The following is a 17,657-nucleotide window of genomic DNA, read 5'->3' on the forward strand; positions in this document are numbered from 1 at the left end:
CCCTGGCCGGCCTGGAAGCGCGCCATCCACCTCTCGGCTTTCTGGCTTTTCTCCTTCACGAAAAGTGAAATAAAAGCCCCTCAGATGGTGTCCGATCAGGGATGGTGTGAGGGGCATAGGAATGATTGGATCACAGGACGGAAGGAGCGGAGTCCAACCGGTGTTCCTGTTCAGCCTTGGCTTTGTCCGGCACGCGGTACCCTGGTAATGGACCAGGACAGCTGGGTGGCACACCCCCCCCCCCCGGGGGGCACTCCGAGCCTTTCCCTCCCCCTCGTCTCTCCCCAGGCCCTCGGCCCGCCCACCGGGGGTGCCCTTTCTTTCCTTTTTCTTTTCCTTCTTTCTTTTGGTCTACAGCATTTCTTAAAAACACCCTCCAGCCCTTCTGGAATCTGTTCCTCCATTCTCAAATTTTATAGATGAGTTTCAGAGAGACAGCGGCCCAAGACGAGCAAGAGCTGGGCCACCAGGAAGAACACCCGTGTCTAAGCAGGGGACACACGCGGCCGCTCAGGGGACTCCACGCGCACAGAGGAAGGTGACAGCCCACCATTAGCTCTGCCTACGGTGGGCATGCAGGCCACCCAGAGAACCTACAGGTTTCTGTAGAAAAAGCAAAAAAGTAGAGTTTTAATGTAAAATTTGACGTTGTCTTTTAAAAAGCCTGGTTTGGCCAGTCAGTGCCAATCTGGGAGTGTTGTCAATGGCCAAGCTTTAGCATGAGGTCTCAGGTCCCTATGTCTCAGGCTTTCCTCTGAGGACGGAGGTCTGCTCACAAAAGGGCAGCTCTTTGGCCCTGGCCGGTTGGCTCAGTGGTAGAGCGTCGGCCTGGCATGCGGGGGACCCGGGTTCGATTCCCGGCCAGGGCACATAGGAGAAGCACCCATTTGCTTCTCCACCCCCCCCCTCCTTCCTCTCTGTCTCTCTCTTCCCCTCCCACAGCCAAGGCTCCATGGGAGCAAAGATGGCCCGGGCGCTGGGGATGGCTCCTTGGCCTCTGCCCCAGGCGCTGGAGTGGCTCTGGTCGGGGCAGAGCATCGCCCCTTGGTGGGCAGAGCATCGCTCCCTGGTGGGCGTGCCGGGTGGATCCCGGTCGGGCGCATGCAGGAGTCTGTCTGACTGTCTCTCCCCATTTCCAGCTTCAGAAAAAAAAAGAAAAAAAAAAAAAGGGCAGCTCTCAAGTGGAGGCAGGGAGGAAGGGCAGCCAGGGAGCGTTCTAATAGGATAGGAAATGGTCGGCACCATGAATTCTCCTCCCCCCCTCGCACTGCATCTCCTCTTCCTCCTGCCCTCACTGCACCTCCACCTCCCTACCTCCCCACACTGCGCCCCCACACACACTGCATCTCCTCCTCCTCCTCCCACACTGCACCTCCTTCTCTCACCCCTCCACTGTACCTCCTCCTCCTCCTGCTCCTACCCTCACTGCACCTCTACCTCCCCACACTGCACCCCCCTGGCACTGTGCCACCCCCCACACTGTACCTCCCCCTCCCACACTGCACCTCCTCCCCTCCTCACTGCGCCTCCTCCTCCTCCTTCCCACACTGCTTCCCCCAGCACTGCACCTCCTCCCCTCCTCACTGCACCTCCTTCTCCTCCTCCTGCCCACACTGCTTCCCCCAGCACTGTACCTCCTCCCCTCCTCACTGCACCTCCTCCTCCTCCTGCCCACACTGCTTCCCCCAGCACTGCACCTCCTCCCCTCCTCACTGCACCTCCTTCTCCTCCTCCTGCCCACACTGCTTCCCCCAGCACTGCACCTCCTCCCCTCCTCACTGCACCTCCTCCTCCTCCTTCCCACACTGCTTCCCCCAGCACTGTACCTCCTCCCCTCCTCACTGCACCTCCTCCTCCTCCTGCCTGCACCACTTCCCCCCAGCACTGCACCTCCTCCCCTCCTCACTGCACTTCCTCCTCCTCCTCCTGCCCACACTGCTCCCCCACTGCACCCCCCACACTGCACCTTCACCCCACCCCCTCACTGCACTTCCTCCCCCTCCTCCTGCCCACTCTGCTCCCCCCACTGCACCTCCCCCCACTACACCTTCACCCCACCCCTCACTGCACCTCCTCCTCCTCCTCCTGCCCACACTGCTCCCCCACTGCATCCCCCACACTGCACCTTCACCCCACCCCTCACTGCACCTCCTCCTCCTCCTCCTGCCCACTCTGCTCCCCCCACTGCACCCCACACACACTGCACCTTCACCCCACCCCTCACTGCACTTCCTCCCCCTCCTCCTGCCCTCCCCGCATTGCTCCTCTTCGGCATTCCTCTGGGCTCCCGTACATTTCTCCCTCTCTGTGCTAAGCCTTCTTTTAGGGAATTACAATCTGCTGGGCTTTAATTACTGGTCCCCCAAGGGCCACCACCCCCTCCCACAGCACAGACTTAATAACCCCTCCCAGGAGACAGGCTGCAGGACTGGCCAGGCCCCCACTTCCCTCTGGAGTCAGAATCCATGATTCAGGGCTTCTCAAGTCAGGAATCCTGGATTTTGCAGGGAAATAAGGAATTCTGAGGGTCCTTTTCTGACCCTCCCTGCTTCCCTTCCCCGTGCAGTCGTACCCCCAAGCCTTGGCTCCGGCCAGGATCCCCGCAAGGGGAGCCCTTTTCCTCCACTGCCATTAAGATCAATCCCCGCACAAGCCGCACAGCAGTCCGTGCCTCGGATTACTTTCAGCCTCCACTCCTGCCTGTGACTCCCCTGTTACCATCTACCGCCTGACCTTCTAGAACTCTCGGGCCCTTGCATACCTCCAGGCCTCCCAGAATGCTGTGTAATGCTGCCTCCTAACGTCAGGCATTTCCCGTCCAGACTTGGAGCCCAGGTTCCTACCTCGGGGAGGCCCACACTGACTCTCCTGGGCAGGCCCTGGATGTGCCCCCCTGGGGCAGACCCACGAGGCTGCAGCTCAATGCTGAACAAAAGGCTGAAGGAAATGAAATTCGACGTATAAACCCGGCGCCCATCAGATGCCCTCTGACTCCCCTCCCGCGGACCCCATCAGTGGGAACAGCTGTAGCAACTCGGTTCTTCTGCATGGAAGGTTTAGGCCAGGGTGAACCATGCAGACAGGATCAGGCTAACTAGTTCTGGTAGGGTCCGGGGCTCCCCTATATGAGCCCTCTGCTCCCACACCCTCACCTCTGAGACAGCGAACAAGGGCCCAGATTGGTGTGAGATGGACAAGAGGCTGACACCGTGCACAGTGCTCAGGGCCTGCAGACCTGAGGTCCAAAGCCAGACATAGGGGGCAGTTCTGGTGACCCCGGGAGTCCGCAAACTGGTGGCCAGGGTCCAAATCTGGCCACGGGGGGTGGGGAGGGTGCTGGATTAGATTACAATATACACAAACCAGATGTCACAAAACATATGAATCCTGGTTCCTGAGGAGGTAGATGACGGACATCCCATATGCCACCCTGGCAGAGCTGAGCTGAGACACCCCAGGAGAGCCAGGTGCCTCTGGCCCTGGCATTGTCTGCTGGCCCTGCAAAGCCTAGAGGTTGGCAGTCCCTGCATTACACACAGGTAAGTTTATCTTCTGATCGCTCCTCCCAGGCGGACGTCTGCATTCAAGCAGTACCTCTGACGCTCTGACCACTGGCAGTGAGGTAAGGAGGCATTATGGACCTTAGGAAAGGCGTGAAGGAGATATTCTGCAGAAAGCAGGTACCTTATAGCTCAAGGTACCCCTGAAAGGTGGCACTTTGTAGTGATGACCTGGGGCAGGCAGAGTCTGTCTGCTTCAGTGCAAAGGGCTTTTTAGTGGGATGAGCCAACATCTGTCGGTCTCTTTCCCAATTCTGCCCTTGGAAGGAGTGGATGCTCCCCTTTCTGGCCCCATCTGCCCCCTCCAACTCTTTATAACACTACTTCTGGATGCAGAACCCTATCCTTGGTCAAGGTTCCCCTAAGAATTTGGGACCTAGTCCAGAAACATCCCCTCTCTCTTCCCATTCCACCTTTCATAATGCAGCTTTGGTGGTGGTGGTGCATTAATAATAAACTTCTTAGTCCCCTGGGGCTCCTGCTGCGATGACACGTCACCTCAACCCCAGAGCCTCCCCTAGAAAGCACAGAGGGAGTAACTCCCTCCGCAGAAGCCTGCAAACTCAAAGCCCCTGTCGTAGACACACAGGGGCGCCCTGAGTGGACGGATGCACAGATGGACACTTAATGAGCCCCTCTCTCTGTGCCCGGATGCTGTCTGGCACTCGAACAAACTTGACCTAGTTTTCCTTACTTTCCTGACAGTCCTATCAAGAAAGAGCTATGATCCTCATTGTACAAAGGGGAAACTGAGGCTCAAAGAAGTGGGAAAAACCCTTGCTTATGGCCAGGAGCTCTCCAGTGCTTCTGGATGTGGCTGACCTAAAGCCGGGTCTTCTTAGATGTCAAGGTGAACCCCTCACCCACGGACCTACACTCCCATGAACCACCACACTTCATTCCAGACCCAGGGCCACCTGGTTTAGTTTTTATTTTTTGCCCCATTGATTTTGCCTAATTTTATAACCAGCTTTTTCTCACGGCGCATGCAAAACATTAACAGTATCAAAGGGGCCTCACCTGGGCCACCTTAGTTATCAGTGTGACGCTGACACCACCTCCTGTGGCTTGCCAGACCGGAAGGCACAACCGCCCGCATTAAAGTGTGAAATCCATGCGGTCTGAACAAACTTCCAGAGAAAGCGACCGACCGTTCCTGGGCACAAACGGGAGGAGCCAACCACAGCGATGACCCGTGGGTCCCTCCACGTTCTACCCTAGAGGGAAGTTTTCCTCAGGGAACCCCACAAAGATCCTCAGTCACCTAAGAAGATCCAAGGCGAGGGCCACCCGGAGTTTACTGAAAGCCGCAGGAACCGCAGTGCCTCCCAGAGCCTGGGCCTTCCTGTCTGTTGGGGTGAACCCGTTCCCAAACTGCTTCCGTGCTGGGGGCTGGCTGGCCGTGCCTCTGCACGGTCCAGGGCCTTCTGCGTGTCTAGCGACTCCCAGGTTCTTGACTTATGCGGAAAAATTTTAAGACACGAGTCCAGGTGAGGCGAAGGAAGGGCCCCTGGAGACAGGATCAGGGGGTCAGTTCAGGATGAGCTCCCCTGGGGCACAAGTCTTGTCAGGACCCTTGGAGCTTAGGATAGAAGCAGCAAAGGACGCGCCTCAGGAAAGGGGGCAGGGCCCTGGACGTGTTGGAAGAAGAGCACATGCTAGCTTATCATTAGTATTACGTCGACTGTTTTTCTACCTCTGTGGGCCCTCCGGGGCTGACCGGGGACGGGATGACCGGGCCAGGCAGAGCACGCCTAGGCCCAGACTTCTCCCAGAAAGGTCTTGGTGGCACACACCCAGGAGTGTGAGTCTGTGGTGTCTGGAGTCCTCAAGGGGCCCGTGTGGCTGGTCTGCTGCAGAATCACCAGCCACCTTGGGGGACGGTGGGAGGGAGTGGGAGAAGGCCCGGCCCTGGCCGGCAGAGGTGACATGAGTCAGACCAGACTTGCCCCATCCGGCAAGTCCTCAGGCTTCCCACATGAATGGATATCACAGCCGTCCACGCTGGGCCGCTGGGACCTCAGAGAGGGACAATCTCAGGCTGCTGCGGAGGATGGGAGGGCTGTCCTTGAAGCCTCAGCTCCCCGGGGGTGATGAAAAAGGAGAACCCCTCACTGTAAGTCTGGAGACAGCTGGAAGCTAAGAAGGGGGCCTGGGCTTTGGGGGTCAGAGGACTGGGTCCAGCCTGGGGCCCCCAACTTCTGACGTCGTGACCTCAAGCATGTCACTTCCCTGTAACACCAGAACCACAAATGCTGACTTGCAGGATCTGTGTAAACACTTGGGCTCAGTGCCCTGCATTTGAGTTAGGACCCGTGGGACCTGGTGGCTTCCACCCGCCTCCTGGGACCTCAGAGAGCACCCCCTACAGGAGGGGGGTAGCTTTAACTTCAACGGAGTAACTCAAACAGACCTCCAGGTACACCCGCAAGGCCTCCCCACTCAGCCCCGCCCCCTCCCCAAGGCACCTGGCCCTCGGTGGGCTGGGGCTCACGGCTGGCAGTGCCCAGGAGTGGGATCCCGCCCAGTGTTCCAGCCTCTGGTCTCAGCCTCATCCTCTCTCCCTCACTGGGGGATGTGAGCAGGAATGGCTCAATCAGGATATAATCGTTTTTAATTAACGTGCAGATCATTTCACAGGCTGATCTCCTTGGAGACCAGAGGGAAGACGGTCTTTTAAGATTTTCTTTTCTGCCTCCCTCCAAGTGGAAGGCTGCCCCCCACCCTCTCACCCACCCAGCCGCAACCTTGAAGGCGGCTGGAGAGCCTGCTGCCTGAATCCCTCCCGGGGTCATTAGGAGGGAAGTGTGTGCTCACGCACCGTCGCACGTGAGTGTGCCCAACCTTGGGGGCACGCTCTCCACGAATGCACAAACGGGATCAGAGACGCACGGACAGGCGTGCATGGGGACACACACGGGTTTGCACCCACAGGCGTGCACGCACGCACATGGGCCAGAGCTGGGAGGCACACTGACCCCTTCAGAAATGTGCAGACAGAATCCAAGGCACACACATGCCCGTGCTGGCAGGCACACCAGCCCCCAAGAATACACAAACGGGATCAAAGACACACACACGGGCACACACACATTTGCACGCGCCTGCGGGGACATGTCCGAGCACAGAGACGCACAACAGAAACGCCCCCATACCCGCACTCACGGGAGGGCTGCTCTTAACCTGCATGGCCGGTGGGCATGAGGGCAGGGAGGTAAACAACAGGTCCTTCCCTGCGATGGGAGGTCAGAGCCACAAGTACTTCACCCCACAAATACCCTGGCCCCAGCCCCCGACGTTGAGGTGCCCTGCCACCTGTCCTAGCGGGGAACCCATGAACAGAGAAGCCACCAAGGTCTTGCCTCCCTGTCACCTGGGTGGCACCTGGTCTGGAGCTTCTGAATGTCAGAGCCCTACCCCCAGACAGCTGCTCCATTCAGCCCTGGCGGTGCCCCTGGGTGCCCACCCTGCCCGGCTATCCCTAGTGCTCACCCTGCCCGGCCGTCCCTAGTGTCCACCCTGCCCGGCCATCCCTAGTGCCCACCCTGCCCAGCCGTCCCTAGTGTCCACCCTGCCCGGCCGTCCCTAGTGTCCACCCTGCCCGGCCGTCCCTAATGGCCACCCTGCCCGGCCGTCCCTAATGGCCACCTGCCCGGCCGTCCCTAATGGCCACCTGCCCGGCCGTCCCTAGTGCCCACCCTGCCCGGCCGTCCCTAGTGCCCACCCTGCCCGGCCGTCCCTAGTGTCCACCCTGCCCGGCCGTCCCTAGTGCCCACCCTGCCCGGCCGTCCCTAATGCCCACCCTGCCCGGCCGTCCCTAGTGCCCACCCTGCCCGGCCGTCCCTAGTGCCCACCCTGCCCGGCCGTCCCTAGTGGCCACCTGCCCGGCCGTCCCTAGTGCCCACCCTGCCCGGCCGTCCCTAGTGCCCACCCTGCCCGGCCGTCCCTAGTGTCCACCCTGCCCGGCCGTCCCTAATGGCCACCTGCCCGGCCGTCCCTAATGGCCACCCTGCCCGGCCATCCCTAATGGCCACCTGCCCGGCCGTCCCTAGTGCCCACCCTGCCCGGCCGTCCCTAGTGTCCACCCTGCCCGGCCGTCCCTAGTGCCCACCCTGGGAGTGACAGCCCCCAACTGCTCCTCCTTGGGGCGCCCAGTGAGACTGGAGGGAGGGATGTTCTCTCTTCTTTCTTCATTTTAAATAGGTCCTTTCCTTCCCTCATTTTCTTCCTCCCTGACCTCTCCTCCCTCTTTTCTAATCCTTCCCTTTTTCTCCTATTGTCTCCTCCTCCATTCTTTGCTCTTTCTCCTTTGTCTCTTCCTCTCTTACCCTCCCTCTCCAGGAGACCTCCTGGGGTCAATCTATGATCAAAAGGGAGAGTGTAAGATGTAGCTGGTCCTTCCCTCACTCCCTCAGCGTGGGTTCTGTGCCCAAACTGCCCCTAGCTCCTGAACAGAACCAGAATCTGCTCTTTGGGCAGGTAAACTGAGGCACGGGGTAGGGGCATAGCCCCTGGGGTCCTCTGACATCTGCAAGTCCATCCCTTTCACTGCACCAGCTTTGGATTCTTGACTTAATCCTTTGCAAGAAACAGGACTGCAGAGAGGAAAAGCGAGGTGTGGGGAGAGGACGGCACCAGGGATCAGATGCTGGCCAACAGCAGGCTGGTGCCGGGTGACCCAGATCTGCGGACACTGCCAGTTAAGTACAACACAGAGGGCTCAGGTTCTCCAGCAGGTGGGCACGCTGGATGCGTCTCCTCTCTTGGGGTCTCAGTACTTCCATCTGTGAAATGGGCAAGGTCAGCCTGCGGGACTCTTACAAGAGGCAGAAACCAACATGGCAGGTCAGCAGCCCATTCTCGGCTGCTGCAAGGTCCAGCAACTGCTGTGTGACCTTGAGGCTCACTTCCCTTCTCTGGGCTCCGTTTCCTCCTCTGTCAAAAGGAGGGGGTCAGGCAAGTGATTCCTTGCCAGGGCCCCCCCCCTTTTTTTTTGGTTCTGGTAGAAGGTTCTAGATCTTGCTGGGAGGGAAGAGAACAATGTGCCCTTTTCTCCGAGGGGGGAAGAAACTAACGAGAAGCCCGTTCCTTCTACTGCAGGCATGTCGGCGGAGCCTCTGGCATCTGCAGAATCATTTTCAGGAAATCATCTTAAACATCAAAAAAAAAAAAAGAGAGAGAAAGAGAGAGAGAGAGAGAGCTTTCTACACCAAATACATCCACTACCTCATTCATCAGGAGCATCCAGAATGCTGAACAAAAGGGGAATATTTAAGCAAATGATGGTACATCCACCAGCCTGGGAGAGTCTGAAGACGCGGTGTTTATGGAGAGCTGGTTACAAAACAGGAAAGGCGCCTGTCCGCATGCCAGAGGAGAGCGCAGGATATACATCTGAATACAGAGAATGACGACAAAGCCTTATTTAAAAAAAAAAAAAAATCAACCCACAAAATAACAAGCCAACCACCAAGTCCACAAAGGATGACATCAAACTGTGAGCACCGTCTTAGCTCCTCTGTGACCTTCTTTTGTTTTCTTTTTATTTCTCAGATTTTTTATTAATGAACCATATTTCAGATGATAGATATTGAAAAGATCTTTTTCTTTAAAAAGAAAAAAAAAAAAAGGACTTAAATGCCTCCAACGTGAGAAACCTTCCCCTTTCCATTCATTTTATTCATTCATTCCTCACTGATTCATTCACTCCCCGTGTCTGTCCAGCCAGAGCTGAGGGCCCTTCTGGTGCCAGGCCTCGGGCTCTCAGATCCACGGGGGACTGGTTCTCACCTGCAGGAAACGGAAATGCGGGGTGGGCAGGGAAGCGGAACGCGGCCCCCCTCAAATAGCCACCCAGCAAGGAGCTCATGCAGTCATGGAGCCCCTCCTCCTCCCAGGGAAGAGAAATCAATCCTGCCTGTGGCCCTGCCCCCTCCGGCCTCACCCAGGGCTGCCCTCGGCACCTCCGCCTCACAGTCTAGCCAGCCTAAGGGTCAGAAGCTCACCCTTCACCTCCAAGCCTCCAGCTGTGGGGTAACGAGGACGGGGGCGGGGAAGGGACGGGGCACAAGTGCAGAAGGGACTCCCTGTCCCCAAAGCAACTCCACTGCCAGTTCCCGCGGGAAGGGGGAAGGAACCCCTTTTTTCAAAGCCTCGGCCTGAAGCTGCGACCCGACTGACTGCGTCACCCTCTCTGGGTTCTCGTGTCAGCACCCCCCCCCCCAGGTCCCTGAACCAGGCACCACCCCGGCGGGTCTTGTTGCGCTAGGACTGCTGCAGAGGGAGCACCCGCGGGGGAATCTGCTGGCTCCCCTCGCCTGTTAGCGAGTCAAAGGGTCAGACTCTGTGTTCCTGCTCCGTGGCGGCTGACAGATATCTGGGGAGGGTTAACTCTTTCTGTTCCGGGACCAAGCCACAGAAGGGCCTGAGAACGGTCTGCCACCCCCACCTCAGGGGCTTCCGCTCGCCCCCCAGGACTCTTCTTTGAAGTAGGGAGAATTTCTTTCACCTGCCTGGGTGTCCAGCTTGGGGTCCCTGGCTAGCCCTTCTGGGGCCGCATGCCTGGCAATCTAATGAAGGCAGATTTCCATTGACTATCCACTCCCACTCCTGCATTCCACACACGCCCCCCCCCCTAAAGGAGCGAAAGGATCTGGGAGCTACAGTGCTGGAAGCCTCTGACCTCGGGCTCCCACTTTGAGTTGAGCCCCCCCCTCAGGATTGCGATCCCTAGAAATTCTCTGGGCTAGCACACTCCCTTCCCATGGCCCCACTGGGAAAAGAAGTTCCCACCACTCTCCTCCCCCTCTCCTTCCCCTCCCCTAGTCTCTAAGGGGAAGGGGTGGCCCAATCACCGGGTCACCACAGCAGCGTCTACTGCGAATTGCAAGATACAAACACTTCGTGTCACACACACACATCACCCTCAGGATCACCTCTGAAACCCGCATTGTACGTAGAGGGAGGAGGCTGAAGGGGGGGGGGCCTCCAATGGTCCGTAAGTCACCAGCCAATCACCAAGCCCCCAAAGGGCTAGAATCCACCACCCAGGGCAGAGAACCCGGGCCCCTGGCCTTCCCCAGCATCTCACCTTACCCCCGCCCCCTCCCCTCAAGGCGCCATCCTACGTCAACGTCTCTAACCCAAACAAGTCCCGGTCCCTAATCAGTCCCCTAACCCTCCTCCTCTCCCGCAAGGGGTCAGTAACCCCCGGAGAGACCGAGCTACCACTAACCCCCCCCCCCCACACACACACACACCGACAGCAGAAGCGCAAGATTTCATTGTCAGTCTGGCCACTCGGGCGCAAGATTCCGCAGGCGCTGGCGCGAGGAGTGGGGAGGGGACACCAGGGGAAGTGTTTGAAGCTGCTGCTCCTCCAGCTCTGTACTAATCGGAAGCCGCTGGGGGTGGGAGGAAGGCGGGGGTGGGAGAGCTCGACCTTAAGCGCTGGCGGACGGCAAGGAGGGGCTGTGGCTGGCAGCCGGCTGGAGGAAGCACCGGAGGTGACGGGGGCGCCAAGTTCCCCGGGAGACTGTGCTCTCGGGAAGTTTCCCACCGGTTGCCGGGAGCAGGACAGGTCGCGCAGACGGCCCTCGCTGGCCTGACCAGCTCCAGGGCACAGATGACGAACTTGAGCAAAACTACTTCCTTCTCCGGCATCCCTCACCTCCCCATCCACTGGCCACGAGCCCCTCCATCTCGTCCCCTTGCAAGTACCACTGTTGCCAAGACCTTGGAGAAAAGGGGAGGTCGGAATCCCAGCACAACCAAACTGCGTGTCCAAAAAAAAAAAAAGAAAGAAAGAAAAGAAATTCCTTCTCCTGATACCAATTCCCTCAACCGGCATGGAAAACCCCCAAACAGGCACATCTGCAACTCCAGCCAAGATTGCGGCTCGCGGGAGGGGTGCCGGCGGGGACAGCCCCGGGTTTGGAGCTGGTCTGAGCGCCGTGGCGGCCAGGGGATCCAGGAGCCCTCGCACCCCAGAACGGCTCCCCAAAGACACAAAGCTCTGCCGCCAACAATACCTGCGGGCTCCTCCTGGGTCTCCCGGGCGCCGCTGCTGCGTCTCGCCGTCACCCTTTCCCCCAGGGCGGCAGTCTCTCTCCTCCTCGTGCACCGCTCTCCCCTTGCTTCTTCCAGGACGCGGCGGCCAGATGAGATCCTTGGGAGAAAAAAATGTGAGCGCTCGCACGATTCCTTTCTCTCCGCCCGCCGCTCGCGGCAGCCCGGGGCTCGCTCCTTTCTCCCTCGCGCTCCCGCGCGCGCCGCGCCTCTAGCGCCCCGCGTTTCCTTCTCAGCAGCCCCTGCGAGCGCCCTCAGTAGCCATTATTCACGGGTCGCCGGGGGACAGGAGGTAATTAGAGACCGCCCCGTGGCTGCATCCACTCGGAAAGCGCGAAGCCGGTGCGGGGGGCGGGAGGGAGCGCGCGCACTCGCGCGCGCGCGCGAGGAGGGGCGCGCGACAAGGGGGGCTTGGCTGAGCGCAGCCCGCGCCCCAAACGAGGGGGAGGGGAGGCGAAGGAGGGGGCGGGGAAGAAGGAGGCAGGGGGCGCCGGGGAGACGCTCCCGCGGCTCACTGCGGGGGCTCCGGGTCATCAGCTAGGAGGCTCTTGGCACTTAGGGATTGGGGTGGCGGGGAGTGAATGTCTCCGTATGTGTGTGTGTGTGTGTGTGCGCGCGCGCGCGCGCGCGCGCGTGTGTGTGTACTCGCGCGCGCGCGCGCTGCACGCTTGTCAGAGATAAAAGGGGAGGGAGGGAACGCTTTAATATTTTTCCAGTGACTTACGAGCCGGTGGGTGAGCTCTTGGCTGCGCGTTTAGGTCCCTGTGTGTATCAATGAGGCTGTATATTTCTGGTCTGTCCTACGTGTGAATGTCTCGGGGTGCAGGGGTCTGGCTGCGAGCTGTGAATGGCTGCAAGCTGTGAATGTGTCTCTGGGTCTCGGAGGGACTGAGTGATGCGATGCCTGCGTGGGTCATGTTTGTATGCGATTGTTTATGGGGGCAGTGTGACTGCGTGGGCAGGACTGCGCCTGTGCGGGGCTGTGTCTGTGTGAGGTTGCGTGTGTGTGGGATTGTGTCTGCGTGGGCCCGAGTGTATCTGAGGGTTGTTGTGTGTATGTGGGGGCTTGTTTGCGAGTGGGATTGCGGTTGTTGGGGCTGTGGGTCTGCATATGGAGGGGGCAGTGCGCCTGTGCAGCGCTGTGGGTCTGCGCGAGACTGTGGTGTGTGTTTGTGGGCGATCTGGTATGGGGTTGTGTTCGGCTTGCGGGTGTGAGACCTGGCGGACCAGGGGGTGGTGGGGTGGTCCTAGGGGTGTGGGGGATCCCACCACTTCAGAAGAGCTGCTTTAGGTGCGAACAGGCTGCGATGGGTTCGGGGTGCAAAGCGAAGAGTAGTGGCGGAGGAGGGGCGGGAGAGAGAAGGCGGAGAAGAGGATTTCGTCCTGCGTCCTCTCTCTCCACGCAGCTTGGAGATCCTGGCATTTGGGAGCCCTACGGTCCTAGAGACGCTGGGTTTGGAGAATGCTGCTGGGCCGGGGAAGCTGACTAAGGGCTGGGGGGACCCAGGAGCAGCCCAGAAGCGCGCCGCGGGGGCTGCCTGAAAAGGCAGGTCATGGTCGAGAGACAGCAGAGGACTAGGCCTAGACAAAGAAGAACAGCGCCGGAGACTTCAAGGCAGACCGCACCTCCAGGTTCCCCTCTCCCCGCCCCCCGCCCCAGCGGCTAAGGGGTGGCCCAGATAGCTAAAAGTCCGGTGGGGAGCCCTCGCATCAGCGGCGTGACCCCTCCTTTACCCCAACCCTCCAGAACCCGGGGGCAAGGAATTATGCGCCTCAGGCGGCCGCAGCAGGGGGGTTGTGAGCGTTCTGGAAGGCACGGTGCCAAGGGGCTGTGATTGAGCGCTGGGCTGGCCAGCGCCTCGCCAGGCTGCTCACCGCACACGCAGCCATTCATTCATTCATCCATCCATCCGTCTCTCCAACCGCTCACCCACCCACCCTTCCTCCTCCAGACACGTGTCCAACCTATGGTCGGTCTACTCCATTATCGATCACCATTATCGATTATTGAGCCACGGACCACACAGACTTGTCAGACCTGGCTCGCTCCACTAGTTTGTTTTCCTCTCTGCTCAACCCTCACCCACGCTTCCCCGTTCAGACCCCTCTCTGTTCTGGGAAGAGGAAAGGCAGGTGTGGCCCCCTCACCCCGCCACCACTCACGTCTTCATACTGGGGGAGGGGGCCGCTTCTCCCCACCCCCTCCCTGGCCTCACTGAAGCCTGGGGGCTCTTTCAAAAGGGCAGTGGCAGGCTGTCCGTCTCCACTCCACTGCTTCAGTGCCTCCCTCAGTCCCGCCCCCCTCCTGGCTGGGGATGAAGGAAGCAAGCGGGGAAAGGGTTTCGTGAAAGGGCTGCTGTGCCTCTAGGTCCTTGGCTGAAGGCTGTGCAGGGCTGGTGGCACAGAGGCCACCGGTACCCCACTGGCCTGAATAGTCCATCCTAAACAGTGTCAACTGGGAAATTCAAAACACATTCCTGGGCTCCAGCCCAGACCTAATCAATCCAAGTGCCCAGAGCCTTGCTGTCTCCTTGCACATGCTGTTCCCTCTGCCAAGGAATCAATACGTTCCTGCCAGGCCTGGAGCATCCAGACTCCTGAGTGTGGCTGTCCAGGGCCAAAGAGCAGCCTCACTCCCAGGATGGACCCAAAACGGCCCTCTGAGCTAACCAACCCCCTGGCTCACCTGTTAAGGACACAGCGTAAACAAAAGGACAGCAGGCACCCACTCCCAGCCAGCAGGCCCGGGGCAGCCCAGCGACCCTCTGGGCTCTGGTTCCCCATCTTTAAAAGGCACACTGCTTGGTCTCTGCCTTCAGTGATCTGGCCTGGGAGCCAGAGTCCTTCTGTCCTAAGGCTGCTGGGTGAGCCCAGGAGAGGCCCACTGTGTGCCCCATGAGACAGAAAAGTCCAGATCCCTGCTGGGAGCCACCAATCCAGCCATAAACTGATCCATCACCTATCACTGCACACTCACCTGACCCTCAGCCTCACATTGTCCCTGTCACATCCTCACTCAGCCACTTCCTCCATGCAGCCACCACCAAGGTCAAGACTGGCAGGTGAACTATGAGGATGGCAGTGTTTGCCCCCTTCCCCTGGGGGAGTAGAAGGACAGGCTCCCACCCCTCCCTGTTTTCAGAGTGGTCAGAAGAAAAATGTCCCTACAGTTCTTGATGAGATCCCACATGGTCAGGCCCCACCACCTCTCTGACCTCATTCCCTGCCCCCCTTACCACTGTCCCTTGAATTTTTTTTTTTTTAATTCAGTGAAAGGAAGGGAGGCAGAGGCACACTCCTGCATGGGCAGGACCAGGATCCATCCGGCAAGTCCACTAGGGGGTGATGCTCTGCCCATCTGGGGCATTGCTCTGTTGCTCAGCAACCAAGCTCTTCAAAGTGCCTGAGGTGGAGGCCATGGAGCCATCCTCACCACCTGGGGCCAACTCGCTCCAATCGAGCCATGGCTAAAGGAGAGGAGGATAGAGAGAGAGAGAGAGAAAGGAGAGAGGGAGGGGTGGGGAAGCAGATGGGCGGTTCTCCTGTGTGCCCTGGGCGCAAATTGAACCCAGGACATCCACAGGCCAGGCCGACGCTCTACCACTGAGCCAATGGGCCAGGGCCTCACTGTCCCTTGAATCTACAGACATGCTCGCATTTCACTTGCTGGTCCCTCTGCCTGGAATGCTATTCCCTAGCTTCTAACGTAGCACATAATTTACCTATCTGCATGTTTTGTATTTATTTTTGCCTGTTGGCTCACTGGTGTATCCTCCGTGCCTGGAATGGTGCCTGGCACACACTCAGTGAGTATTGGTGGACTGAGTCAATGAGTGAGGGAATGAGTGAATGAGGTTGACCCTAGACCTTCTCCTGTGAACATGACCCAGTCTAGGGCTTTCTCTTTTTTGACCCACCAGCCCTTTCAAGAACAATACGGGTGGGGTGGGGCTGGAGAACACCAGGGCAAGGGTAGGTCACGGGACTCGGCCGTCACTCAGTGAGTGCCATTCACAGAATCTGGGTTCCAGGCGCAGGTCCTAGGGGGTTGAGGGAACGAGGTGGGAGGGTGGTTTATCCCAAAGGAGAGCAGAGCCCTTCAGCTGTTCCAGGGACCTCTGTACTGTTCCTAGGGTCTGATTCACACCTGCCAACAGGGGATGGAAACCCCCTGTCGACCAGGGTCCTTCTGTAAGTGTTATCATCATGCGAGGGACCTGCCAACCTCTGAGAGGAGAAAACCAGGCTCAGAGCCACCACAGGACTTGTCAAGAACACATAGCAGGACGATCCCATCCCTACCTGACTATCCGTTTCCAGAGAGATCTTGTCACCTCGGCCTGGCACACAGCGGGTGCTCAACATGCATTTCGCCAATGAATCAAGCGGCCAGTGTCAAGATTCAAACTTAGAGCTGCCTGGCCCCCAGACCCTTGCTTGTTCTATCAGACTCTCGGCAGGATTCCATGGGATCGTGTATTCCACCGGGCACACAGCAGGTGCTCTATAAATGCTGAGGGAATGGCCGGCAGGGGAGGCTGGCGAGATCCCTCCCTGCTCTGGCCAGGGGTCTAGTTCCACCACTGACCGAATGAGTCCCCACCCCAGGCCAAGTGGGAAAAGGGGATCCATCCCCTTGGCTGACCGGTAGGGGAGTTTTAGGGGCCAGCGTGGAGATTTCTCAAGGGTCTCAAAGCGCCCAGTCTTCCCTGTGTTCGGGAGAGCCAGGGGCCTGGATGTGTCGTCCTTTTGTTTGTCTAAGACTGTCTGAATAGCTGTGTTCCTACAGAATGTGTGTCCACATGTTATTCCAGGGTTAAATAATAAACAGGGAGGGGACCCCAGGGATGGACTTGGTGAGTCCAGGCAAAGAGGTCAGCAGGCCGGCCAGATGATAGGCCACCAGGAACAGGAGCTAGCCAGGGGCCATGCTGGGAGAGAAGGGCACGAGGTAGAGAAGAGGGGCCCAGACTCCACCTCCCAGACCAGGCAAGTGCCACTGAGATACGGAAGTTGCATTCGAGTTCATCTCCAGTCTGGTGGCCCCCAGGCCCTGCGCACCTAGGGGTTCTGTGGCTCACCAAGGAGAAGACAGAGCAGGAAGCACCTGACTTGCAACTAGGAAGGCCTGGGGGGTCAGGGGTGGGCCAGGCAGGTTTAAGATCTACTCTCTCTACACATTTCTGGAGTACTGAGCCAGTAATTTCTGACTTTCCTTCAGATCAATCACCCTCCCTATTTCAAAGACTGGGTCACTGGGGCCCAGACAATTGACCTGCCCAAGGTCACACAACTTGAGTATAGCAGAAATAGTCATCCATTTGCCTGGCAAATATTTATTGAGCAACTACTACCTATATGTCCCAAGCACCGTTCTAAGCATTGCTAATTCAGAGCTAGGAGTGAGACAAAGTTTCCAGTGTTTCTAGCCATGGTACAGACCAGAGAGAATGAATGCATAAATTATGTAGCATGTTACTGTAAAAAGTAAAGCCAGGGAAGGGGGCTGGGAGCAAAGGGGGGAGGGCTTTATTTCCACACTGGGGGCTCAGGAACTCACACTTGCAACCATTTGAGAACAGAACTGAAACACTCAAGTAATGAGGCATGTAGCTACCTGGGGAGAAAGCTGTGCAGACAGCGGAAACAGCACGTGCAAAGGCCCAGAGGCAGGACCAGGGTGGGAATTTTCAAATACAGCAGAGGCTGGTGTGGCTGCAGCAGAAGGAACAACAATAAGTGAGTGGGAAGAGATGCGGACAAAGAGGTGACAGGGGCGACATCTTCGTAAGAACTGCGGCTTTTACAAGGGAGTGCGATGGGAGTCTCTGCAGTGTTCTGAGCACAAGAGGGACATAATCTCTCTGAGGTCCTCACAGTATCCTCCTGGCTGCTGCAAAGAGAACAGGTGTGGGGCAAGGGCAGGAGCAGAGTGACCACTGGGGTGGCCCCTGCACAAATCCAAGCAGGTAATGACAGGGCCTGGTCAGGGTGGGGGCCGTGGAGAGCTGAGGAGGCATCAGATTCTGG

General features: G+C 58.5%; 1 protein-coding gene across 3 annotated transcripts in view; it reads right to left on the minus strand.

Moving 5' to 3' along the window:
- RAI1 (retinoic acid induced 1) overlaps positions 1 to 17,657 on the minus strand; it is a 130,220-nt gene that overhangs the window by 72,223 nt on the left and 40,340 nt on the right. The window contains exon 2 of one of the 3 annotated variants that reach the window (XM_066365052.1): positions 11,591 to 11,727. The exons of 1 other annotated variant lie outside the window; for it this stretch is intronic. The gene's annotated coding sequence lies outside the window, so the exon portion shown is untranslated. Of the gene's footprint in view, positions 1 to 11,590; positions 11,923 to 17,657 lie in introns of those variants that run through there. One more of the 3 variants, XM_066365053.1, reaches the window with a different exon arrangement.

This window comes from Saccopteryx leptura, chromosome 2 (genome assembly GCF_036850995.1).
Source record: "Saccopteryx leptura isolate mSacLep1 chromosome 2, mSacLep1_pri_phased_curated, whole genome shotgun sequence".
Taxonomy (NCBI): domain Eukaryota; kingdom Metazoa; phylum Chordata; class Mammalia; order Chiroptera; family Emballonuridae; genus Saccopteryx; species Saccopteryx leptura.